Raw genomic sequence first — 27,121 nt, forward strand, 5'->3', positions numbered from 1 at the left:
AGGGCCTCGGCCTTCTCGCGCGCGTGCCGCACAGTAGCATGCAGGGGCTTGACCGCATGACTTTTTTGGAGGACGGGGGCTTGACCGAGAATGTTCCCGGGTTGCGGTCTGTCGGCCGTAATCATTCCTGCTAGTGGCATCTAGCCGTAGCGATTAGTTCCTGATTAGAACACGCTGTCGGTGCAAAGAACCCAAAGCTCCACCAATGCTTTCTTTCTTGATGCTTGAAGTTCTAGGTTTATCTTAAGTCAAAAAAATATGTTTAACGAAGCATATCAAACTTTAATGTATTTTTTCTCTAAACTTCATCAAGCTTTAATTGAAATATTAAGTTGTAGATGTTAATATATTTTTCTCTAAACTTGATCAAGCTTTAATGTGTTTTTTTTTTGAGGAAAAAGAGATTCCATTGCTTAACCAGTGTGGTCACAATCGTGTGTGTACGGCAAATCAATCTCCGAGGGACCTCATCTAAGCCACACGGCAGTGCGCTTGTTACGATAGAGAGAATTCCTTATTTGACACTACCTTAGAGCATCTCCAACAGCCGCTCAACATGCCGCGCGCTAAAAACTACTTTGCCGCGACCCCATCGCCTGGTTTGGCGCGGCGGACAGCGTTGGCTCCAACAGCCGCGCAGCGCGCAAAAATGCAACACGTGCGACTCGCCAGCGCATGCCATATGTTGCATTTTGGACACAAAATGAATTTCAAGCATAATATAATTTCACACAAACAAGTTGATGAATAAAAGTTCATACCCAGAAGTTTAAATTCATGCCCACAAGTTCATCCAACAAGTTCAAAATGCAAACCAAGTTCATGACATAAACGGAAGACACATCAAGCCTCGTCCTCCTCTTCGTCCTCATCTTCCTCCGATTCATCCGACTTCTCCGAAGACGATTCTTCCTCCTCCTCTTCCTCATTGTCGCGCACTGCATCACGTGAAGCTCGGACAGTGTTGGCAAGAACTTCAACGGCATCTTCATGGAAAGGTGTGTGAGGCACACCGGAAGCCATTTCGCCCATGGCGGCCGGAGGTGCACCCATGCCTCCCATGAGAGACGCAAAACTCATGCCTCCCATGCCGGCCATGGCACCCGGAGGTGCTCCAAAGCCACCCATGCCTCCCATGGTCTCCATGGTAGCTTCAAAGCCACCCATGGCACCCCATGCCGCCCATGGTAGCTCCGAAGCCATCCATGCCTCCCATGGCGCCAAAGCCACCGCCAACCATGGTGCTAAGGCCACCGCCACCCATTGCGCGAATCATGGCTCTTTTTTGAATCAAGACTTCTTCACGGGCAAGATTGACATACTCCTTTTGCGCCTCATTGAGGATAGATGTGTCCAAAAATAACAAGTGCTTCTCCCAATCCAACAATCAAGTTCGCTCCTCATTGCTCACCTTCCTCTCCTCCAAAGCCACCTTCCTCTTCTCGGCCGCCACCCTCCTCTCCTCGGTCGCGGCATCTTGGTTCCTTGCCATTTTCCTCACCTTGTTGGCTTCTTTTCTTGCCTTCACAATAGCTTCCATAGCATTTTTGAGCTCATCATCTCCTTTCCTCTTCTTCTTTTCTTTTGCGTCTTTCTTGCACCCATCCGGTCGTTTTGGCTTCGAGTATGAAACCGAGTTGGATGTGGGGCTTCTCTTGCCGTCATCACTTGATGCATCCTCCTCATCATCATCATCCAGCTCAATTGTTCGCTTGCGCTTGTTGCTCAAATCCAAATCATCCAAATCATCATGCTTCTTTCATTTCTCATCATCCTTCAACACGTCATAGCAATGAGGCAAGGTAAATGGCCATCCTTTCTTGATCTTCCCCTTCTTGGTCCTTTTCTCCTCTCCTTTGAACAAGTTTTGTGCAATGTTGTACTACATGAAAATAAAACAAGTTAGCACTCAAACACCAACAACAAGTATGATGAACATGGATGAAATGAAACTTACTCTATCGTCCTCATTAGTGCCACTTGGCTTCAAATTGTCAACCGCCTTTTGTGCGGCCGCCCACTTTTGACAATCCTTGTTGATTGTCGACCACCAGGACTGAAGAGATCGGTCGGAGCGGTCAATTCCACTCATGTTGCGAACATCAAAGTGTTCCTTCATCCGAAGCCAATAAGCATCTCTACTTTGATCACCTCCAACGGATGGATCCCTTGACATTTGCAACCAAGTATTGCATAGTAAGATTTCTTCGGCGTTGGTGTAATTGCCCGCTCTCCCTTTCGGTGCGTCGACAATGCCCTCACCATCCTCGTCCATCTCGAACTCATGGTCATCGAAGTGCATGTCATTGGTTTGAGACCAATGCGAATTGTTGGAGCCAACACCCATAGTTGACATGTATGCATCATCGTTGAGACTACAAAGTATATAGAACAATGCAAATAAGCTATCTATATATATGCATTCAAAAAATAACAAGAAAAAACAAGTTGGGGAAATTATCTACCTTTGGGGAATATCCTCGAACACATTGTGTGCGTCGGCCGCCGGCTCAACAAGTGAGCTCGTCGGCGCTTCGGTAGCCGTCGCGCCCGTCACACGCCCTGCAAGCTTCTTCCTCGATGCCTTCGAGATGCCGGAGCCGTCTGCCGCCTTGTTCTTCTTCGCGGATGTCTTGCCCTTCTTCGGTCGCGCCGCATTTGGGAGCTTCGAGGGGGGCATGTGGTTTCATCACGGCGGGCGCCGGCGCGACGCCACCCGCAGCCAAGGTCATCCGTGGCGGCATGAAGAGGCCGCACGCGAGGCCGATGCTCAGAGGAGCTCCGGCGGAGGCGAGGCCAACACTCCCCGCGCTAGGGTTTGCGGCGGCGGCGGTGGAGGGGTCGCGGCTGTAGGATGGAGTGAGGGGGTGCCGACGCGTGCGTCCATCGGGTCCAGTTCGCCGGCGCCGGCGCGTGCGGGGCGAAGGTGGCGCGGAGGAGAGAGTGCGGCGCGAGCGCTCGCGTGTGCCGCGCGCGGAAGCGGGCGCCCCAAATACACAGCGCGCGTTGGCAATTCGAACCACGCGCCCAACTCTATATGCCGCGCGCGATTATTGCGCGCCCGCTGGAGCCACTCTATCAATTGCGCCCGCGCTAAAATGGGCAAATTTGCGGCGCGGTGCTTGTTTAGCACGACTGTTGGAGATGCTCTTAAAATGTGGTTCCCTATTTGGCCCTGCAGAAATTTTTCTTCCCTGTTTGACATCTGCTCTAAATTTCTTTCCAAAATGACACCCTAGTGCATTTTTTTTCACTAACGGTGTTAAAGACAGACGTGAAAAGACCTTTTTACCCCTGGTGCATAAGGTGACCAAAAATATGTACATGGCAATGTCTACATTTATGTTACATATTTGGTCATGTTAAATGACCAATTAAGACCCCATAATTTGAGAGGATGGTGGTTGGATGTACTATGCTCCGAGGACTCCGACGCTGCCAAACGCCTCCACGAGATGCGAGTGATGGATGGGTGTGGGCGTTGGCGAATGGATGGATGTTGTGAACTATGTATAGTTCCCCTCTCCGGGCGTGCGTGAGTTCTGCAAATGGCCTGGTGCCTCTGTATTTATAGGGAAGGGAGATAGGCAGAGCGTGAGCGTACCCGAGCTACACAGCTGCCGGTGGGCCATCTGGTCGACATGTTTGCTCGCAACCTTCGTACGTAACTCCCAAGTTTGCTGGCTGGATCAGTTGCGGCTATTTGTATACATGCATGTACATAGTCTAGAAGGCAACCATATTTAACACGCCACGGCCAGCCCAGACTATACTGGTGCATGCATGCATTAGTCAAGTATTCGGGTATTCGGAGAATTATAATACACGCCGGCCAGGGCGCCGTTCAGATATACTCCCTCCGTTCCTAAATATTTGTCTTTCTAGGCATTTTAACAAGTGACTACATACGGAGCAAACTGAGTGAATCTACACTCTAAAATATGTCTAGATACATCCGTATGTGGTAGTCATTTGAAATGTCTAGAAAGACAAATATTTAGGAATCGGAGGGAGTATGTACGAGTTGATGAGACATCAGCGGAAACTGCTCCGGACCTCTACATCTGCAAGGTTAGCTAGCTAAATGATCAAATACATAGACCGGTGCATGTGTGTAATCGGCCAGTATACATGTGTGCGAGCATGCATGAATGCATGGTACGTGAAGCAACCGGACAATCAAGTATGTGCATGCGTAGGTATAACTTTAAATGTACGTGTAACTTGCACTAAAAAAATGCAACTGGAATTAGCTTTTTCAAAGCGGCAAGCACAAAAACACATCAAACAACAGAGATGAGAGGGACTAGCACAGGGTATTTTGGTCCATCCATTTTTTTTTGACGGAACAATGTAACGAAACCGACGGCAATGTCACGTAAGAAAATAAATTTAGACTACAGGTCAAATAGAGAAGAAAAATTTCTTCAGGGTCAAATAAGAAACCACATTTTAATTAAGGTAGTGTCAAATAAAGAATTTTCTCATTACGATAACCTAGTTGAGCAAGACCATGAGCCACACAATTGCACGAGCGTCGTACAGTCGAGATTATGGTGAAATCTCTGTCCTGCTGGAGGAGTCGTTGACCTCACCGATGATGCCAGCATTTGGTGAGCGGCCGACTTTCGCCTCCATGATCGCCTTGGCTGCAACCTCCGATTCAGTCTCGATAATGAAAGGTTTTGCACTCCATTCTTGGGCGAGAGCGATGCCCCCGCGCATGCAGATAGCTCAGCTTCAAGGGGACTATTACAAGCGTACAAATATCGGCACGAAGAAAAGACCAGTCCCCCTTCTTACGTGCCGTGATGGGATGATATGAAGATGGTCTTGGGATCCAAGGGTCACGCCAAACCCGGATCTTCTCGCCATTACCGACACGCCAAATCAGTCCTTTGCGGAGCAGGTCAAGACCATACTGGATCGCATGCCAAGTTGATGAAGCATTTTCTTGAAAAAAGGGTGTCAACAGGGGAGCCATTAGGATAGTACCTAGCTTTTAACACGGTCACACACAACGAATTTGGTCGTTCAATCAGCCTCCATGCCTGGCGAGCCAATAGTGCCTGGTTGAACCATCTAAAATCTCGGAAACCGAGGCCACCTCTCTGCTTTGGTTCCAGTAACTTGTCCCACGAGACCAGTGTGTTTTACGATTCCCTTGTTTTGAGCCCCACCAGAAGTTTCTTACGAGTCTAGTCAGATCATCACAGACCGAGAAAGGCAGTTTAAAAACTCCCATAAGATAAGTTGGTAGGGCATGTGTGACAACCTTGATCATGACTTCTTTCCCTGCCTGCGACAGAGTATCGTCCCATATCATAATGCGCTTGGTCAGCCTTTGTTGGAGGTTTTGGAAGTGTCCCCGGTGCATGCGCCGAGATATTTACTTTCAAAACGCTACCACGGGGATCTGGAGCACTCTCCTTACCTCCTCTTGACGAGTAGCCGGACAGCCAGGACCAAACATGATAGAGCATTTTTGAGGGTTTATTAGCTGCCCATGGCACATGCATACCCATGGATAATATCCTTTATAGCTTCAGCTTGTTCTTTCTGTGCTTTAAAGAAAAGAAGTGTGTCGTCCGCAAAAAGCAGATGAGAGATGCCCGGTGCACCTCGACATATTTTGACTGGCTGAATTGCATTTGTCTCCACTCCCTGTCTCAAAAGGGCTGACAGACCATCAACAACAAACAGGAATAAGAACGGGGATAGAGGGTTGCCTTGCCGAAGCCATGGTGCAAAGAAATCCAAGAGAGCTCCATTGAATTTAACCTGATACCTCACCGTGGTCACACAAGTCATGATCCATTGTATCCACCGGTGAGCGAAGCCCATCTTTTGCATCGATTGCTCCAAGAACCTTCAATCCATGCAATCATACGCTTTGGGTAAGTCCAGTTTGTATAAGCAAAAACTGCTATCCGATTTTTTCTCCTGGTTGATAAAATGAAAGGATTCAAAAGTGAGAAGAGCGTTGTCTGTGATGAGCCTTCCAGGTACAAACGCACTCTGAGTGGGTGATATGATGCCATCCAATATTGGTCGCAACCTGTTGACAAGGCACTTGGCAACAATTTTGTAAATCACGTTACATAGGCTTATAGGGCGAAAGTCAGTTAATTTTACCGGATCGTTAACCTTTGGGATAAGGACAATGACTGTCTCATTAACATCAGGGGGCATGACGCCGGTCTGAAAAAATGTCTCTATTGCGCCAATAATTTCCACTTTCATACATAATCAGTTCCATTGGAAAAAGCGAGCGGGAAATCCATCCTTCCCAGGAGAGTTTAGGGGACCGATTTGAAACAGACTATCACTTGTCTCTTTATCTGTAAAGGGAGCACACATTTTATCATTCATTTCATTGGTCACCACCGGTTACAGCAAGTTTAACTAGTTGTTTTTTTTTACAAATTCGGTTAGTCAAAGTGAAAATCGAAATAAACACAAAAAATCAACTAACCAAAAGTCCGGTTAACCAATTTTTTGGTTCAGTTTTCAGTTTTAACCGAACTAGGAACCATGTACATAAAACATATTTTTTTAAGCATGCACTGAATTAACAGTAGAAAGAATAAACTCAAAACAACACTGCATTAAGTGTTAGAGCAACTCTAGCAGACCCCGCAAAAATTTGACTCGCAAAACGCGTTTGCGGTTCCACGAAGATCGCGTTTGCGGGTCGAAAACTAGCGCGGCCGAACAGAACCCGTATCTAAACCTGCATAATTTGAAAAAAACACTTTCGCGGAAGAAATTGCACAAACATAGTTCATCACATACTACATAGTTCATCACATGATCACAAACTACAAGCATAGTTATAGTACATACTACGTTAAACTAGTACTAGAGGGGTCGGATCTGACGGCGGCGAGGTCGCGGCAAATGGACGACGCCGTGGAGGAGCCGGACGCTCAATCCTCCTCGCCGGAGCTGCACAGGTCGACGTACTTCGCCTCCTGCTCCGCGCGGATGCGGCGCCACTCCTCGGCCTTCTCCTTGGCGGCGAGGTTGGCGGCGACCGCCTCCCGCCACTGGAAGGCTTCGAGCTCCTCGGCGTGACGCTAGCGCTCCGCCTCCTCGCGCACGCTCCGCTCGGCAATGGCGGCCGCAACGGCGTCGAAGTCGGCGACGTAGTCTTCCGGCCCGATGACTCCACGGCGGCCGAGCGGAGCGGGCTCCTCGGGCTCCTCCTTCACGGGGACGAAGGCGAACGCGTCCGGCTCCTCCTCGTCCTCCGACCACTCCCTCTTCACGGGGAGAAGGCCCACGCCGGAGGAGGAGGAGCTCCCGGCGTACGAGGACCTCACGGAGGAGAAGGACGCGCGCCGGCGGTCGTACTCCGCCGTCTCGCTCCGCTGGAAGCTCGCCGGCGGCGACAGGCCGCGGTTGGTCCACTTCCGGGCTCCGCGCTTCCGCGCGCCGTTGGACCGGACGCGCCACTCGCGCTCCGGGTCCCTTTCGCCACCGGATTTGCTACCGGAGCCGTGCCCGGAGCTCCACATTCGCCCCCACATGGCGGCTAGAGGCGGGGCGGGTGGTCGCCGGCAGCGAGAAATGTGGAGAGGGGGAAGGGGAATCGCGTGGCTCGACGACGGCGAGGGATAGGGTTTGGACCCACAAACGAGTCGCAGAACCGCAGTTAGAGCGGTCAGGGCGTGCGGATTGCGGGCCGCGGCAAAAAATTTACGGGCCGGGCGAGTATGCGGGACTCTGTTCTGGCCGGAAAAATGGGCCGAACCCGCATACTCGCCGGAATTTTGCGAGGTCTGCTAGAGTTGCTCTTACCTTGGCGCAGACTATGGCCCTGCGGATTCGATGTAAATTTATACACCCAGATATAATCCACAGGTGTATATTACCGGCCACTGCGTTATTTTCGTCCGGAATGAAAACGACGGTTGGAGGTCTGTATTTATTACGGGGTATTTAGAAGCAAACCGACAATCCAAGCAGGGCCTATCTGTTTTGTGCGTTGTACCCATGCATCGTACCCTGTCTTCTTAAGTACCAAGCTCACTGTGTCATCCCGTCTAGCTAGCCGAGGTGGGATAAATCGTAGTGTGCTGCCAGAGAGAAACTATTGTGCAAAAGAGTGGGCCTTGGAAAGTTGCATGCACGTGGAAGGCCCAGGGGAGCATGCGGCCACGCAAAGTAACCTGTCAAGGGGAATCCAAAAGGAACAAGCCGAGTCCGTCGGTCCTTGAAATAGTCCAGGCAAAGAATACAGAAGCAAACAAAACTACTGATGCACGTTTGGCGGGCTCTCATAGAGGGGCTCGCCTGGCGCAATGAGTCTCCTGTGCTGGAACTGCCGCGGAGCTGGCAAACCCGCGACAGTTCGCGAGCTTCGTGACCTCACGAGGCAACTTGCCCCCTCTGTTGTATGCATTGTTGAAACTCAGATAGAGGGCTCTCGAGTAAAGAATATGGTAGGATCTTTAATTTTCAATAAAAGTTTTGCTGTAAGTAGCTCCGATAGAAGCGGAGGCTTAGGGATCTTTTGGAATGAGGAAATAAAGCTTGAAGTTATTGGTTACTCTGAGTACCATATAGACGTGACTATTGATGAGCTTGTTGATACTAAGGTAAGGGTCACTTTTGTGTATGGAGAAGCACAAGCAAATGAACGCCACAAGACGTGGGATATGATGAGAGGGATAGTTGGTTCAAGCAATCTGCCGTGGGTCGTCATGGGAAATTTTAATGAGGTATTATATGCTCATGAACATGATGGTGTGGGGAACCGTAGCCAAGCACAAATGGACGCATTCAGGGATGCGCTGGACACGTGTGGTTTGACGGATATTGGTTTCATTGGGAGAAATTGGACTTTTGAGAAAAAGGTTACAGGAGGAACCTATACTAAGGTGCGTTTAGACAGAAGTGTGGCCAATACAGCCTGGTGTTTGGCTTTCCCGGATGCAATAACAGAGCACAAGGAAGCGGCCTCATCAGATCACGTACCAATTTTCCTCAAGCTCAAGGACATGCATGCATGCAAGCGGGCCCCACGAAGGTTTAAATATGAGATTTGCTGGGAACGGGATCCAGAGCTAGCAGGTGTAGTGGGGCAAGGCTGGACACGGAACTCCAGTGATTCGGTAGTGGAGATGCGCGACAAAATGACCAACCTCGCAGGCGATCTATCACATTGGGATCGCGTCCATTTTGGCAATGTCAGACAGCAGATTCGCCAGCTGCAAGGACAGCTACAGGAGATGCGCAATTCCCGAGGAAGATCCGGTCCAGCATTGGCAGAATTAAAAATTGTTGATCACCTGGTGGAGTTATATCACCGCGAGGAAATTCTTTGGAGGCAGAGGGCGAGGATCGAATGGCTAATGCATGGTGACAAAAACACTTACTTTTTCCACCTACGCGAGAGCCGCCGCAGAAAGAAAAATCAAATAAAATCTCTCCAACGGCATGATGGGCAAGTGACAGAGGATAGAGCAGAGATGGAAATAATGGCTACTGATTTTTATAAAGAGCTGTATACATCCCAGGGGGTCAATGAGATGGAAAGGGTTCTTGAGACCGTTCCTAGAAAGGTGACCACGGCGATGAACGAAATTTTGAACGCCCCATACAGCGCTAGGGAGGTCAAAACAGCTCTTTTTCAAATGTTTCCGACCAAGGCACCCGGTACAGATGGGTTCCCGGCACATTTCTTTCAGCGGCATTGGGATGTATGTGGCGAGGAAGTTACCAATGTGGTCTTGAAAATAGTGGAAGGGAACGAGTCTGCCGAGTGTATTAATGAGACCGTTCTAGTGCTGATTCCTAAGGTAAAAAACCCCACCCTTTTGTCCCAATTTCGTCCAATAAGTCTATGCAATGTACTCTACAAAATTGCATCGAAGGTTATTTCCAATCGCCTCAAGCTGGTTTTACCTGACATTATCTCTGAGGAACAATTAGCATTTGTGCCTGACAGAATGATAACTGACAACATCATCACGGCATATGAATGTCTCCATTTTATGAAGCGGAATAGGACGAAGGAAAACCGGTCATGTGCTCTTAAGCTTGATATGATGAAGGCCTATGACAGAGTTGAATGGCCCTACCTGAAAGCAATGATGTTAAAGTTGGGCTTTACAGAAAACTGGGTAAGCATTGTCATGAGTTTGGTCACCACAGTTAATTTCTCCGTTATGTTTAATGGTCAAAAACTGGACATGTTCAAACCATCACGAGGAATCAGACAGGGGGACCCAATATCCCCGTACTTGTTCTTGATAGCAGCAGAGGGCCTGTCGTGCCTTTTAAAATCGAGAAGTGAGTCATCCAATTTGGAGGGGGTGAAGGTGGCACTAATGGCACCACCGGTAAACCGTCTCTTATTCACTGATGACAGCCTGCTGTTTTTCAAGGCAAATAGTATGGGAGCTACTGAGGTCAACCAGGTACTGGATACCTACTGCCAAGCTACTGGCCAGAGAATCAACCATGCCAAGTCATCTATTTTCTTCAGCAAGGGGGTGCCAGAAAGTATACGTGAAGAAGTCAAGGAACTTCTGAATGTACCCATTGAAACACTAAATGAAAAGTACCTTGGTATGCCATCGGATATAGGAAGTAATAAAAATGGTGCGTTCAAGTATTTAAAGGACAGATTTGTGGAGCAAAGTTCAAGGTTGGATTGAGAACACAATGTCTTCAGCAGGTAAAGAGGTACTGGTGAAATCAGTTGCCCAGGCAGTACCAGTTTATTCCATGTCCTGTTTCAAGCTACCACGGGGTCGGTGTGAACACCTGAACAAGCTTATAAGAAGATTCTGGTGGGGAAGTAAGGAAGGAAAACGAAAGCCACACTGGGTTTCGTGGAAGGATATGACCCAACCGAAAAGCATGGGGGCACTGGGTTTCAAGGATTTTGAGTTGTTTAATCTTGCAATGCTAGCTCGGCAGGCATGGCGACTACTACAAAATCCAAACAGTCTATGTGCGCGTTTGCTCAGGAGTGTATATTACCCAAACAGCTCAATCCTAGACGCCCCCCTTGGCAGCAACCCTAGCCAGATCTGGAGAGCAATCTGCGAGGGAAGGGACACACTACAGCAAGGCCTGATCCGCCGTATCGGCAGTGGAGCTGGGACTGCCATTTGGGCCGATAATTGGCTGCCAAGACCAGAGATGATGAAGCCCTATGGCTGTATAAGCAATAATCCTCCTGTCCTTGTTTCGGAACTGATAGATGCCACCTCCGCGTCATGGAATAGACAGAGGGTGCGGCTTGTTTCTGGCCAATGGATGCTGAAATCATATTGCGCAACCCACTATGCACGAGCAATGTGGAAGACTTTTGGGGCTGGGCTTATGAAAAGAACGGAATCTTCTCCGTAAAGTCAGCATACCGAATGCTTGTCAGTACACAGCAACGGCGAGAGGCTTGGTTAGAAAACCGGGCAGGTCCTTCTAGCTCGGTCAGAGAGGAAGGGGAATGGAAGAAGCTGTGGAAAATCAAGGTGCCGGGAAAGCTCAGAATGTTCTTATGGAGGCTATCGAAACAATCAATACCAACAAATGATGTTCGTGCACATCGGCACATGGCAAGTTCGAGCGCATGCAATATGTGTGGATCGCCCGATTCATGGAGGCATTCCCTGTTGGAATGTACGATGGCCAGATGTACTTGGGCCCTGGTAGATGAGGAAATGGCACAAGCTATGGCAACAACTACAGAGCCGGACGCAAAAAATGGTTGTTTGTTCTCATGAACTCATTATCACATGCCCTCTTTGTGAAGCTGGCCGTCACCCTCTGGGCGATATGGGCGGCACGTCAGAAGGCCATCCACGAGGGGATATTTCAAAGCCCGAAGACTATCCATGGATTCATCAATAGATATATTGATGAGCTGAATATGCTGGCAGAACCCACACACACACTAAACCAGCGAACGGGCTCTCTTACTGTCACAAGTCAGAGACCAAAGGCGCCACCGGCGGGATACTAAAAAATTCATGTGGACGCAGCTTGTCGCAAGGGAGCTGGAGGCACAGCTGCAGCGGTGTGCAGAGACGCAAATGGGCTGTACTTGGGCAACTCGGTGCTAGTAATCGGGGGAGTGGATGATCCGGCAAGCTTGGAGACTATAGCATGCAGAGAAGCGCTTGCGTTGGCACAAGACTTACATCTGAACCAAATAGTGATCGCGTCAGATTCAAAAGGGGTGGTTGGTGCAATCAACATGGGAGCTAGAGGTGAAAATGGAGCAATCATAAGTGAGATCAATAGCTTAGCATCTTCTTTTACTTGTAATTTTTCTTTTGAGGGTCGTGCTGCAAACATTGAGGCACATAACTTAGCCAAGTTCGCTCTCTCGCTGGGGTTGGGCCGCCATGTTTGGTTAGGGCAACCCCATGACGTGAGACGTATCCCACTATCTGTGGATTTTGCTGAATAAAACTTGGTGATTTGCTAAAAAAAAAGTAACCTGTCAAGGTTCATAGCGACCAGGGCGCTGGGATTTTGCGTGTTCGATCACGTTACTTCGGTTTCTGTTCCGGTTATCGGTATAAAACCTCCTGCATGTTACCGGTGTCATCCACTAATTTTTTGACCCTGTTCCTCGCTCTCCACACAGATTTATTGTGAAAAAAATTCGTGTTTCGGTCTCCTGCTTTGAGCCAGTCAAATCTTGACCTTTGCAGCCACATTAGCTCCTCCCTATATAGAAGTTCGTTCATCTCATCTGTCACACGCCGTATCTCGTCTCGGTTAGCATTAAACCCATTAAGTGTCGCGTGAAGGGCGGCCAACCAGCCATGCCACGTGGTGCAAGCTGGTTGGCCACGGTGAGAAATCCTTTAGAATTTTTTTAGATGAAGGTGCGGATTATTTTTTAAATGTATTTTTTCTTTTTAGATGGAGGTGAGGACATTGGCGTTCGTTGGTAGGCTGTGGTGGTATTTTTTTTTTCTTTTTTCTTGTTTACTTCTTTTTTTAGATGAAGGTGAGGTTTTTTTTTTGAGATGTTGTTTTAGACAGAGGCGAGGACTCTATATTTTTTTAAATGAAAATATGCGCACAACTTTCTCTAAGCGGCACCATAGGTGGCGCCCCAATCACTAGTTCATGTTAAGGAGTTCCTCTAGCTGAGTCTGAGACTATTCGAGTCGTCTGGTCACACTTCCAAATTTTTCGCTACTCCAAACATGTAACACATCCATCAGGGAGCCAAGTCCACTGTGTATGCGACCAAGATGCACCTTTCCACCGGCTTCAGCCCATGCATTTTGTACTTTCTCTGGGAGGCTGGGCTCTCGTTCCCACATGATCTCATATCAGCGCTGTCGCGGCCGCTGTTGTTGCAGTACTTCGCCTTCGCATAGGAGTACAATGGGACTGTCTGATTAGAACATGGCGATACCTTATGCACAACTCTTGATTCAGAAAAAAATGTTCCTCCATCTATTATCAGCAACCATACGGTCCAAACGGACTTTAACATTGTGTCTTCCACGACATTTGTTATCAAATGTAAAAGGTAGTCCTGAGAACCCCAAATCAATCAGACCGCACATCTCAAGAGTATCTCAAAAAGCAAGCATTTGACCTTCGCTGCGTTGCGAAGTAGAAAAGTGCTCAAAAGACCACATGGCTTCATTAAAATCCCCCAAGACACACAAAGGAAGATCTGATTGGGCTTTTAATGTTTGCATAAAGAGACCACATGTGATGACGATTTTCCACTCTCGGCTCTCCATACACACAGGTGAGACGCCAAAGACGGGCTCCTTCAGACACACACACATAAACATCAATATACCTCTCATTAACATCCTTTATTTCAACGTGCATTAGGTCGTTCCAAAACAACCCTAGACCACCACTGAGACCATCTCTATCAAAACCGGCAAAACTATTCAGAGCTAATCTTCCTCGAAGACAATGGACTTTTTCTGCTTTTTGCCTAGTTTCACAAAGAAAAATAAAACTCACTCCGACAGCCTTTGAGAGCGCTACCAGGTCATGAACTATCGATTTATTACCCACTCCTCGACAATTTCAGCTGAGGAGACTCATTGCTCTTGATGGGGCGCCACACTTGGCCCCGTCAGTTCGCCAGCGGCCCCATGGCTGGTCGCCTCCTTTTCCTCCAAGCTTATAATGTGCTATGATATACAGGATAAATGTGTAGGTGTGGTTTACAAGATGAAATATGGTGACTACAAAAAGAAATCCACTAGTTTGTTGCCTCATATGTCGATTAGATTGAATAGATGGCAGAGGTGGTACAAAAAGTTTGTCATGTAAGATGAAAATATGTGTTGTCTTGTTACTAATAAGCTTAACAAGCTACTCGTGAAACTCATTAGCTCGTTCGTTAAGCTCGTTAAGCTTAACGAGTTGAAATCAATGATTGACTCTGTTCATTAAGAAGCGAGCTACGAGCTTAACGAACCGAACTATCGAGCGCTCATTAAGCTCGCGAGCTACAAGCTTTTGGTCCAGCCCTAGCCGCGGCCTGCTCCTCTTCCTGATGCCGTGTATACCTTTTCCCCGGAACTGAAACTGCATCAGACATGGGTAGGTCCAAGTCTCCATATGAAGCAGTGTATTTAACAATGCCATGCAGTGCTGGTATAATAGTTGCTGATCCTTCCTCCGCACCTTCCTTCTGATGATCGGCTATCACCTCCGACTCCTCCTTGTCTCAGCAATGAGAGCGCGTGCGTCAGGGATTGACACCATTGGTCCCGCAGATTCCCCGTCCACCGGCTTTGGGCGGGCAGCTTCTGCAAGGGGAGCCCCATGATCGCGTCCACCGGTTTTGGGGTTCACTTTTGGCACCTCCAGTGTGATCTCTGGCGTGGACGCAGACGTCGACATTGCTGCAGGTCGTAGCGTCGGCTTGTAGCTTTGTGTGGTCTACAAGATGACGAAATTCAGGGTGCGTTCCACCATGAGCCCCGTCCCCGATGTCTGTATATGGCGAGGCCCTCGTGTCTGGTTCCTTGTGGGAAGGCGTAGGGTTTTCGTCGGAGAAGGACTCTGTCCACCATGCCGGCGTGGAGCCCCCCTACATCATCTTACCGATCCGATCCAACTCATGGTCACCAGGGGCACAGAGACCCAACAAAAGCGGGGCGGACATCGCCGCAACAAATCCATAGTGCGCCCGAGGGCAGCACATAGTGCGTCCATAGAGCGTAGTGGGGACAATTCCGGGCCCTGGCCCCCCTTCCAAGAGGAAAATTTACCAAATACACTTACTTATCTGCTAATTGCTATACTAATCGTCCGGCGTCTCTGATCATCCTAGCCTTTTCTATGCCATATACACTCATTTGGCCCCTCCTAATATTTGATTCACGCTCCGCCACTGCGTCCGAGGGCAGCACATGGAAACAGCACCAGCGTACTGTTCCGGGATCCGTTGGGCTCCAGATAAAGAAAGAGAAGACGAGTCCATGATCCATCAGCACAATGGGCTTGGGTCCTTATTGGGGTTGTAATGTAAAATGTGCATTTCTTATTTTTATTGTTAAAAAACCACATGTTTTTTTTTTTTTGCATTTTCCTCTCTTTTTTAGCAAAAAAGAGGAGAATTGTGCTGTATAAATCAAAGTTATCATGAATGAAAAAAACGATGAATGCCTCTTTTTCATATAAAATCAGCCGTTGTAGCTAGGGGGTATATATATTGTAGTAAGGTACAAAAGGAAATACTACAAGAGAGGGACGTAATACATGAATGTCAAGATACAGTAAAAAAAGACAGTAGAGTACAACTAGCTACTCCCTCCGTCCATTTTGTGCTAAATACACCCATCTGAAGGACAAGCTTTTTCGGACGTAGGGAGTACTATAACTCTTCAAAACGGGCCGTTCTTATTCTCTGCGAGCTGGCCTCGCAGGTCCTCCATCAACTTGGTATCACGCCAGTCACTCCTATTCAGCATAAATTCCTTGAGGCTTGGCAGATGTGGAAACCCACAGAACAACCCAACACTGGGACTGCTCCTCAGTTTAGAATACTGTAGCAACTCAAGCTTAGGGGTTGCTCCTTCTTCAAATCCCACCAACTTGAGGTCTCCTATGCAATCCAACTGCAGCACCTTCAGGCTCGGGAATGCCTCCTGACAGAAACTTAAACGGACCTCTTCACCAACGAACGAGTTATCCAATAGACGTAGGGTGGCCAGGTTTGGTAGACTCCCAAGGACTTGTATGGCCGCATCATGCTCCGATATCCTCGACCCATCTAGCTTCAGCTTCACAACATTTTTCAGCCCCTGGATCCACTCCGGCAGCTTAACCAGGTTGCCTATCAACTTGAGGCTCTGCAGGTTTTTTGGAGGTGAGGACAGGCCATCCAAGCAGACTGATAAACCTGTCTCTCCATGTGATTGCAGTGACAATGACTCCAGGCTGTTGAGACGAGAAATTGCTGAACACAACTCTTGACCATTTCTCTTGTTGATGCCTGTCAATCCTAACTTGCGTATCCGGGTGAGCTTTTTTATATCTTGTAGAACAGCCTTCCCCACTGAGAAGTCCACAGTACGCAGTGTGTGCAGGGCCTTCAGTTTCCAAATTCCCCTTGGCACTTCAACACCACCTGGATTTCGTCCCGCCACAAAATATGGTAATATGTTGCAACAGAACATAGTGCATATATCACGCCTGTTAAGTTGTGCACTATCATCAAGATCGAGTTCATTTTCTAGGATCCTCCGTGTACAACATGCCACACAACAATACGCTGAACACAGAGGCAACATCAGAGACTGCTTATCTGCATCTATATGACTACCTGCATCTCCTGTGCCACTAGCAAGAATGTGTTCCATCTTCTCAAGCTTGATGATGGTCCTTGGTAGTTTTATTATGCTTGTACCTGAAATATCTAATGTGTGGAGCTGTCTCAGGTTCCCCAATGAATTTGGCAGGTGAAATATTGTATGATGTCCTCTTAGGGAAAGATATCTAAGATGTACAAGCTTCCCAATGTGCTGAAGGTGATGATCAACTAGATCCCACTCGCCTTCCAAATCCAGCACTCGTAGCAACCTCATCTTATCAGAAATGTAAAATGGCCTCCAATTTCCAAACACTGTCAGTGATCGTACACGGGACAAGTCTACTATATTCTCAAACTCACACTGATCCCCCTTCCAATTGCTGCTTACAGCAAGATGACGCACCATGCCTTGGTTATTTAAGCTGCAACCTTCCTCCAATGTGAATGCAAGATTTTCCTCCATAGCCTTTGAGATGGCAATTTCACGAATGAGATCATGGACATGGCAGGAGTCAATTCCTTTCCTACTATGAATTGACTGTTGAGATGGCAGGATCATGCTCCTGCTTAAAAGTTCCATGAAGTAACACTCCAATACTTCCTCCACTGACTTGCCACGCACCTCACTTGAGTAACTCTCTGCAATCCAACGACGCACTAAGCGTCTCCGTGCAATCTTCTGGTCTTCTGGAAAGATGGCCAGATACAAGAAACAAGCCTTGAGGTAATAGGGTAAACCATCATAGCTTTTCATAAGGACTGCTTTTATGATCTCAAGTTCTGGATTCATCTCCAACTCAGCACTGATATGCTCATTCAATTTTCTCCATTCAAAAGCAGTTTTTGGTTGGCTTGCCAAGAAGCCACCTATGGTGACTAGTGCAAGGGGAAGTCCTTTGCACTTCTTCAATATCAGTTTTGCTTGTTCAACCAACTCCGGATATTGCTCATCCAAATTTATGGTCTCCTTAAATACCTGAAATCCATATCAATCATGTCATTTAGCACTACAAGAAATCATATAAGTACTCCTTTTTCACTTAGTACATCATCACTTTTCTTCCTAAAAATATTACCCTCCCACCTAGAAATGTACGCATGGTGCAATGGTGATTTACTTCATGCAATCCTACTCTGTAATTGGGGCTTTCGTCAATATAAAGCCAGACAACATGCCTACTATCTTAAAAAAACAACCCACTGAAAACAACTTTTTTCTTTGAACAAACCAAAAACTCCTTCAAAATCAAAATTCTGAATGTAAAAATAAATGTAATATATTCGAGAGAAACTAAATGTAACAACTCATATGACCTGCTGTATTTTCTCTATATTTGTCAACTGCATTTGCAGGATTCAAAACCTGCCTTAGCCTTCTTAGTGGTACGTCTGCAGCGCTTGAATTTCAAAGGAGCTTCATATGAAACATTTTCGTTTATACATATGCATGCCCAAGCATGCCAATGTTTTGGATGATATACTTGAGCTTGTCAGCCATTTACGAGTTTCAAAGACAAGATTTTTTTCGCTTCTAATCAGATGTATTGCCCGGTTACTACAATTCTTAGGTCTGATCAAATAGATTATCTCATTATATATCCATATGATATTCTGTCCCATCAGCACTCTTGTAGTAAACTAGGAATATATGTTGTTTGATAGAGGTTAATAGCGGTGTTGCCATGCTACAAGCAGAATGTTTTAACATTATAAATAATCATACTGTAGGACCCTTGTTTCTCTGTTCAATAAAAGCGAAGTTCGGTTAAAGATTCTTTCAATTCATGTATTGTTAGCATGGCAGGAGATACGAAAATATGCTCGACTTCAAGAAATGAAAATATCAGGATGCTCCAAATTATCAATTTGTACTTTAAAGATGTATGGTTTCCTTTTATGTAAATATATAAATATAATATAGTTTATTATAACATATACTATTTATAGATTTTCTATAAACTCCCATATCAATGCGAGAAAAAGAAGAACCGCGAACCATCTAAATTCAAATCTGGATTAAGAGAGTGGCTTGATTTAAAGAGGACTGAGCCAAATACGGCCGATGAGACACTGAGTAAAGTTTCTTACAAGTAGATCGCATATTCTTCCATGATTACTGAAGCATGTGTTTTTATTGCGGTAGATCCGAGTGGATGAAAATTTTGAGACAGTATCCACAAGAAAAGGGATGGACCTTTGTTTGCACTTCTACTGTCTGACTTCTTTGCTGTTCGCTAGCGAAACCTGGATATCCTACTTCACTTTGACAGCTACAAAATGTACAAATAATTTGGTTGGGCCTAACTATAACTATACAAATTATCATGTCTCCACCTTATTGTAATCGTAGTTTATGTACCAAAGCTTTTTGTATTTATATGTACTCCCTCTGTAAAGAAATATAAGATAGTGATCTAAACGCTCTTATATTTCTTTACAGAGGGAGTATTATTCTAGCTATTGCATAAGATTTCAAACGAATGGCAATTCCAATTTTCTAGTGGACATAAAGATATTGTTTGTGAAGTTTAAAGTAGTTTAGCATTCGCTGAAATAAAAAAAATTGGCCCTTCAAAAAAGAAATAAACAAATTGACAACATTTATTCCATAAATGTAATATAAATAAGAGGGAGAAGCATTGAGTATGACATTGCTCCATTTGTACCTTTTTGGTGAAAAGAGCACATGCGTCATTAGGGCCCAGATGGTTGAGCCTGTATATGTTTCTTTTATTCCTTGAGCACTGCTTGGCGATATTCTCTTCCCTTGTGGTGACTATTACGCAGCTTGCTGCAGTTTCTGGCAAATACTCTTTTATAGCATCCCACTCTACTCTGGACCACAGATCATCAAGAACAAGCAAATATCTCTTTCCTTCTAAACATTTCCTCAAATCTGTCTCATTTTTATCTTCATTCTTATCTCTGAATTGCATAATTAAACTCTCCAGGAGTGTTGCTGAGTTGAAAGGGCGCATGACTGTGACACAAGCACGCTTATCAAACATGCTACTGATCTCTTGGCTTTGATAAATATCTGTCACTAGTGTTGTTTTTCCAATACCACCCATTCCCCACAAGGAAATCACATGAAAATGCTGGAGATCTTTATTTGAGATTAGTTTGATGATTTCCACTTTTTCATTCCCTCTCCCGATGAGACAAGATTCCTCTAGAGTAGTCATTGTCTCCGTGCGAGTGAGGATGTTCTTGTGTGTAGAGTTGTTAACACCAGTAGAGACTACGTATGAGACGGATCCTTTTTCTGCTGAATTCCTTCCCTCCTGATATACCTAAATACAAGCACACAATTAGCTTGAACATGCAAAATATCAAGCAAAAATATTACGGAAAATAAGATAGGTTTACACATAAAACATGTACTAGGAATTTTCATCAGTGACACTGTTAAGAGTTCCAATGGTTGGAACCTTTCCAAAATTCATGAAACAATTAGAGGATGATGATAGTATATAATGATCCCTTTGCCAGATTAATTTTTTTGACCATTCATTAGTTGTTAGTCACAATATATGTCGGAACTTTTTGGGGGAACTTCATACTTTGCTTGCTTTCATTTGGTGTCTGAAGAAGATAGAGAGAATATAATTTATGGAAGTATCTACTGACCAGTGAACGCTAGTTAAGTATAGGAATCCAAATAAATCCATGCAAGAGTTGATGGCTTGAGCTAGAAAATGAATGGAGTATATGAGGTGTAGATGTAACCAATCGTATTACCTGCATGTTCATTGGATCTAAGGCAGAGGACATGCAACTAGGTGATGGTGAAGGGATGTGGAGGTGTAGAAACATCAGATGTAGTAATTTTTGCACATTTGCCTTGATACATTAAGGTTACTATATATCTCAGATGTAGCATAAGTGCAATGTATATCAATCATACAAATTCTTTCTCATTAAGAAGAGGAAATATATAATTAATTTTTAACTAAATTATGTAGAATGGTTATTAACCTACAACTTTCATGACAACACATGTTCAAGTCTAGTTAATTTATGAAAGAAGTATGTGGTTGCTGACAATGGCCCCTAGAAAAATATAAGAAGCCAAATAACTCCATGCAAGAGTTGAGGACTTGAGCATGAAGTTGTAACCAATACAAATCGAGTATGAAGTTGTAACCACAACAAATGGAGTATGAAGTTGTAACCACTAGAATTATTTGCATGATCAATATTGAATCTAAGGCTAGCTAAGGGCCTAAGGCAGAGGACAAGCAACCCGATGATGGGGAAGGGAGGGTGGTGTAGAAACAGCAAATGAGGTCAATTTTGCACATAGGCTTTGATACATTATTATTTAATTAAACTATGTAAGTGAAATGTATAGAGGGAACGGTGATGAACCTAAAACTTTCATCACAACACAAGTCCAAGTCTAGTTATTTATGTAAACCAGTGGTTGAGACAGTGAACCAAGAAAAAAACAAGTGTAGAGTTAATTAGAAAATTGTGAGGACTTAAAAATTTACCTTACTGTAGAAAGCATAAAGAGACTCATCAGCAAATAACTTCTTATGCACTAAAGCTTCATCCTCTGCTCCTATGCATAAGCATGCAACTTCAACTTGCTCGGTGCACACTATGATTCGGCTTCCTTTATTGTTGTTGTTTGGGAAACATGTTTTAATGCAATCCCACTCTTCAATCTTGTGTATGTCATTGAGTACAATAAGGTAACTCTTGTCATTCAAATATCTCTTGAACTCACAAGCCAAACCATCTTCTTTTGTCGTCGCCATCATCTTCAAAACTTGGGCCCCAATAGTTGTTTTCCCTTCCTCTCCTGTCTTTTGAAGAGAATTAACACAGATTTGCCTAACAATGCTTCGAATGAAGTCTGTCTGACTGAAAGGACACATCAATGTGATCCAAGCACAACAATCAAAATTGTTGTGTATCATGGGATCTTCATAAGCACTTTTGATGATGGATATCTCCCCCAGATCAGTGCTACTTGTGCCCCACAACGCTATCACTTGAAGTGCATTATCCTTGTAATTGATCAACTCAACAAGATCCATTTTTGCTTTATGCCGCCGCAGCCTTGCATGATAGGCGGCAGACATCGTCGCGCTGGACATGATAGGCTGCCCAACAGCAGAGGTAGGCTTGGAGCTAGAGCCCTTGATGAGGTGGTACCGTTGGTTCCTCTGGCTGACCTCCTCCACCTCAGCTCTGAGGTCCTTCATCTGGTTTGCCACATAACGACGTGCTAGCACCTTGCGAGAGAGAGACACCACCAAGACTGCTTCTCCAAACGGACAGCAATATCCAGGAGGCAGTCCTCGACAGAGTAGGACACGTCGCGGACTTGTTTCACCCAAGTCTTGACCACCTTATTGTCGTCTCGCTCGTCGTGTGCAGCCATGAGGAATGACTGCATCATCTCGAGCTCACCCCTGATGAAGGAATGGTCACGCTGGACACCAAGCTGCAGAGCCACCTCCTGGGCCACAGCCGACTGGGCGTAGTTGAGCGCCCCGCTCAACACGGACTTGCCGATGCTGATGGCCGTCCCCTCCATTTTACTGGATGTTTCTGTAGATCAATTCAACTAGTTTTTACGGATAGAGGCTGTACTGCAAAAAAAATCAGTTGGAGCAATCAATGGCTGGGCTTGAGCTAAATCTGAAGAGGCAAATAACAGAGAGGAAACAGAGCATATACTACCTGGTGGTGTTGTGGACGGCAGCTTCGTGAGCGACCAAAATGGGGTTGATATCCAAGAGCGTGAGCGCAGCCTCGACGCCAAGCGACTGAACTTGAGAGATCTGCAAAATGGCAAACCAGAAAGATAATTTAGAATTGACAAACTAATTAGCAAATGGCCACTAGAGCAGAGTAATAAGAAGGATAATTTACGATTCACAAACTACAATTAGCAGATGGCCAAATGTTCCAGTTATTCAGAGGGTGTGATAGATCCAGCACCAGAGCAGACTAATAATAAGAAGAAGAAAGACAAAAGAAATTACCACGAAGAAGGCCGCTGTGGCTTCAGATGGGGAAGGAAGCACGGTGGAGAAAGAGAGATAAAGCCGGGCCATGTAGTGCGAGCCTTTCCTTCTTGGCGGCGCATCCATCCTCCAGGGAAGACGAGGAGGGGGAAAGAACAAAGAAGCTTCTTTTCTTGTTGGCGCAGCAGCAGCATACATACGCATCTTCATAGTGGCTTGCTTCCTTGGTAAAGAGGGATTCTATACTTCCGGTCTAGTTGATGGCCTGGGGAAAGAGGGTTGAATGGATTGGGCTCGAATGGAGGGCAGCTCGGCAATGGCGGAGGAGGCGTGGAGCAGCAGCAAGAATCAGAATCGCCGGCGGCGGAGGGACGCCAGGGGGAAGAGTAGGGGGTGGAAAAACTCTACTTTTGGGGTCCGTCGGGCAACTGGGCTCCCTTTCTTCTCCGTTATGTAAAATGGGCTGGCCCTTCTAAATCGCGTGTTTTTTTTTGTGTGTGTAAAAGCACATGTTTATTTTATTTCCATTTGCCCTCTCTTTGTTTTCAAGAAGAAAGGGAGATTCCATTTCATAAAATAGGGCCATACTGATGAGTTGACCGACCTGGGTAGATCTAAAGTTTGATCTTACAAGATTTGCCGAGGAATGGCTCACCCTATTTCGAGATGGATGAATCTTTGCAAGCTTAGACTATCTTCCCGCGGCAAAATGCCTCTTTGCTTCTTGAACAATGCTCGAGTATCTATCTAGTCATATTCTTCCATGAGGCTAGCAGCGTTGACAAGGTTAAACTTTTTATCCAATCATGACTCGTATTGCTGTGACCGTATCTGCTTAAGAGCATCTCGAACGGACGCATAAAAATTCCGTGCCCAATAAAAGTTTTAGCACGCCACTGTAGCATTTTTAATGCGTCGGGACCAACATTGCTTTAGAGCATCTCCAACAGCCGCGCCAAACTAGCGCCGCGCCGCAAAATTGCCCGTTTTAGCGCGCGCGCAACCGGCATAGTTGCTCCAACGGGTGCGCAAAAACAGCGCGCGCGGCATATGTAGTTCAGCGCGGGGGCCGAAACTCAATCGCGCGCTGCTTATTTGCTGCGCCTGTCGTGGTACTAAGACTGACAGTAGAATAGGGGGGGGGTAAGTATGGAGAGGCAAGATCCTAGCTATGGCGAAGTTGTACACACGAGTTTTACGAGTTCAGGCCCTTCTCGGAAGAAGTAACAGCCCTACGTCTCGGAGCCCGGAGGCGGTCGACTGGATTATGTATGTGTGTGTTTACAGGTATGCCAACCCTTGTGCATGTGGGGGAGGGTGGCTTATATAGAGTGCGCCAGCACCCCCAGCCAGCCCACGTTACAAGGGATTTAAGGTACATCAAGAGGGGGGCGTTACCGGTAACGCTAGTAATAAAGAGACGTAATGACCATTAAAGCTATGATGTAATGTCCGACCGTTGCAGTGCGGAGTGGCTTTAGATCTTCTGGCGGTCGAGTGACAGTCTCCATGGTCGAGTGACTTCGAGTCTTCCGAGTGGAATGCCTCATGGTCGAGTGGATGATGACTCCTCTTCGAATGCTTCTGGTTTTAGGGTGAAGTCCTAGGGGAGGGTGTCTAGGTCAGGCCTATGACCCTACCCTAGGTACATGGCTTCATCATTAGCCCCCGAATGGTTCAGGGTTCGAGTGGAGAAGGAGTTGATAATCTCTCCGACTCAACTTTTGTGCTTCGGAAACGCCTTTTCCTGGGATTAAATGAACAATCATGATGACTTCAACTTCTTGTTCAGTCGCCTTGATCCATTCTTGGTTTCGTCGAGTGGACTTTTGCCGGAAAGCTTCGAGTGTTGATGCGGAGAAAATCTTTTGTCTGACAGGTTGTTCTGCTGCCCGCGGATCTCGCGGGATTCGAATTTTTGGGAAGCGCGCGGGGCGGAGGAGGTCGCAGCAATCAGGCTGGATAAGGCAGGGCCGCCTTGATTTCCGTGCCGCCTTTTTCGCCACGTATCGCTCGCGCGACTGTTGCGGGATTTGATAAGATCGCCCGGGCCCGCAAGTCAGTCACTCGGAAGCGACCTCATATAAGGCGTCGGTCCGGGGTTTTTGAACAGTGCGCATACATTCTTCCTCTTCCTTCTCTGTTCTCTCCACCGCATCCGCTCCTGCCCCGACGCCGCTGCTCCGTTCGAGCTCTGTCCACCGCGATGGGGAAGGATAAGACGGTGGCATTGGAGCGCGTGAAGAAGGCGACGGCGAAGGCGAAGGGGAAGAAGTCCAGCCGGGGCGGATCTTCCTCGAGGTCCGGTCTTCCGCGCGGCTGGATCCAGGGAGATTGGATCCGGTCGATGATTCGCCAGGACGACATCGACGATCTGGCCGAGGAGGGATTGATCCCCCACGGATCTGCGCGGCTCCCGGCGGACGAGACTGAGCCCCGACCGCATGAGGGTGAGTGTGTCCTCCTCGCCACCCACGTCGACCGCGAGTTTTCTTTGCCTCCCCATCCTTTTTTCCGAGCTTTCTTGAACTTCTTTGGGGCACAACTTCACCACTTTTCCCCCAACACCATCGTGTATCTTGCTGCTTTCGTGTCTCTGTGCGAAAATTTCTTGGGTTGTCGACCACACTGGGGCCTCTTCAAGCATTTTCACGTGTTGCTCCCAGTCGGTCAAAAAGGCCAATCCGAGTGACGAGAAGACAAAAGTGATCCAGATGTGTGGGGGTCTTGGAATTCAATTGAGGGGTAAGAGCTATTTCCCAGCCATAATCCTTCCCGAGTCAGTCTGAGGGTGGCAGTCGACCTGGTTTACTGCAAAGACCAGCCGACTCCAGGACAGTCGACTGGACTTCCTCCCTTTTCTATGGCTCGCGTGGAGAAGCCCTCCGCCTTGAAAGTGACCCCGGGGGAGAAAGCAGAGGTGAAGGTGATGGTTGAGCGAGTGGTCTACCTCATTCGTGAGGGCGTGACCGGTATGGATCTGCTGGAAGTCTTCCTCAGACGACGTATTCAGCCACTTCAGGCCCGTGACCATCCGATGTGGATGTATTCGGGCATTGAAGATTCCACTCGGGTGCATCCAGAAGAAGCCGACGAGGATACGGTGGAGAAGTGGTTGAGGGGTATCACTAGCAACAAAGATAACCCCAGGGGGGGCAGGCGAATCCCTCCACTCGACCAATCCTATGAACCAGACAAGGTCCAACTCTGAATTACCGAGTGTTATCTTGATTTATCATGCAACTATTTATGGTCCACCAACTGACTTTGTCTTGCTTGTTTTCTTCTAGGCCCTTACTGAGATGTATTCGATGCCCAACGGAGAGCAGGAGCAAGACCCGGAAGGGGAGGCAAGCGGAGGTGAAAGCGGCGAGTGGCATTCTGACGGTGAAGGGGACGAGGAGAGCGACGACCCGAGTGATGGAGAAGAGGTCGACTCACCTCCCCGCAGGGAAAGGCGATCTAAGCTCACCCACGATCCGGCGAGCGCCCGCGACAAGGCAACCGTTCAGACCGTGCAGTCGTCAAAGCATCCTCGGACGTCTTCACCGGCACCGACTGAAAAGGCTCCAAAGCAGTCCAAGGTTGTAGTGCAGAAGACTCAGAAGGCGCTGCCCAGAATCAAAATTGACATCCCTGTTGTCTCCGCGTAAGTATTCTGTCTTCAATTTTACCCGGAATTCTACGTTGTCTATTTTTCCTTGGTTTGACCGACTGAATCTTGAAACTAGCAGTGCCGCTACCTCTGGGGCCTCTGCTTACAAAAATGAGGACGAGGACATGGAAGATGCGGTCACCTCCAACCCAGGTATAATCTTTGCGATCTTGTCTTTGCTTTGTCGATTGAACTGTGATATAACCAATCGAGGATGAACTTTTGGCGACTGATCTTTTTACAGATCCTCTCAACATTATTGACCTCCCCGACGACGACGAGGACAATCCACAGAGGCCCTTGGGGAGAAGAAACAGGAAAACGTCCGCTGGCAAGACTCCTCAGTCGACGCCGGTGGCAGAACCGGTAATTCAGGACGCCGGTGATACCAATCGGACTTCTGTCTCTTTCGCCATACCGCTGTCGAGTGCTCAGCCTTCGGCGTCAGCCGCACAGACTCCCGCCGATCCACCCTCACTTTTTGCTGCACATCACGTCCCAGAGGACCAGGTGGGTGCTGCCAAAGAGGCTATACGCCAGGCGGGCATTATGATGGAGAAGATGAAGATGGTGCGGGAAGCCAGCCAAGCTGCTTATGATGCCAGCTCCGCTCTCCAGAGCAACGTCCAGGTTAGCAGATTGCCGACTGACTCTTTTGGCTTGTTCTGTTAGGATATGGTACCTGAAAACTTTCTTTCAAAGAATCTT

At 47.0% G+C, this 27,121-nt stretch overlaps 1 pseudogene; it reads right to left on the reverse strand.

Moving 5' to 3' along the window:
- Positions 1-15,608: 15,608 nt before the first annotated feature.
- Positions 15,609-23,167, reverse strand: LOC123119297 (disease resistance protein Pik-2-like; annotated as a pseudogene).
- Between the last annotated feature and the right edge of the window lie 3,954 nt (positions 23,168-27,121).

The sequence above is a fragment of the Triticum aestivum genome, chromosome 5D (genome assembly GCF_018294505.1).
Source record: "Triticum aestivum cultivar Chinese Spring chromosome 5D, IWGSC CS RefSeq v2.1, whole genome shotgun sequence".
In the NCBI taxonomy this organism is placed as follows: Eukaryota; Viridiplantae; Streptophyta; class Magnoliopsida; order Poales; family Poaceae; genus Triticum; species Triticum aestivum.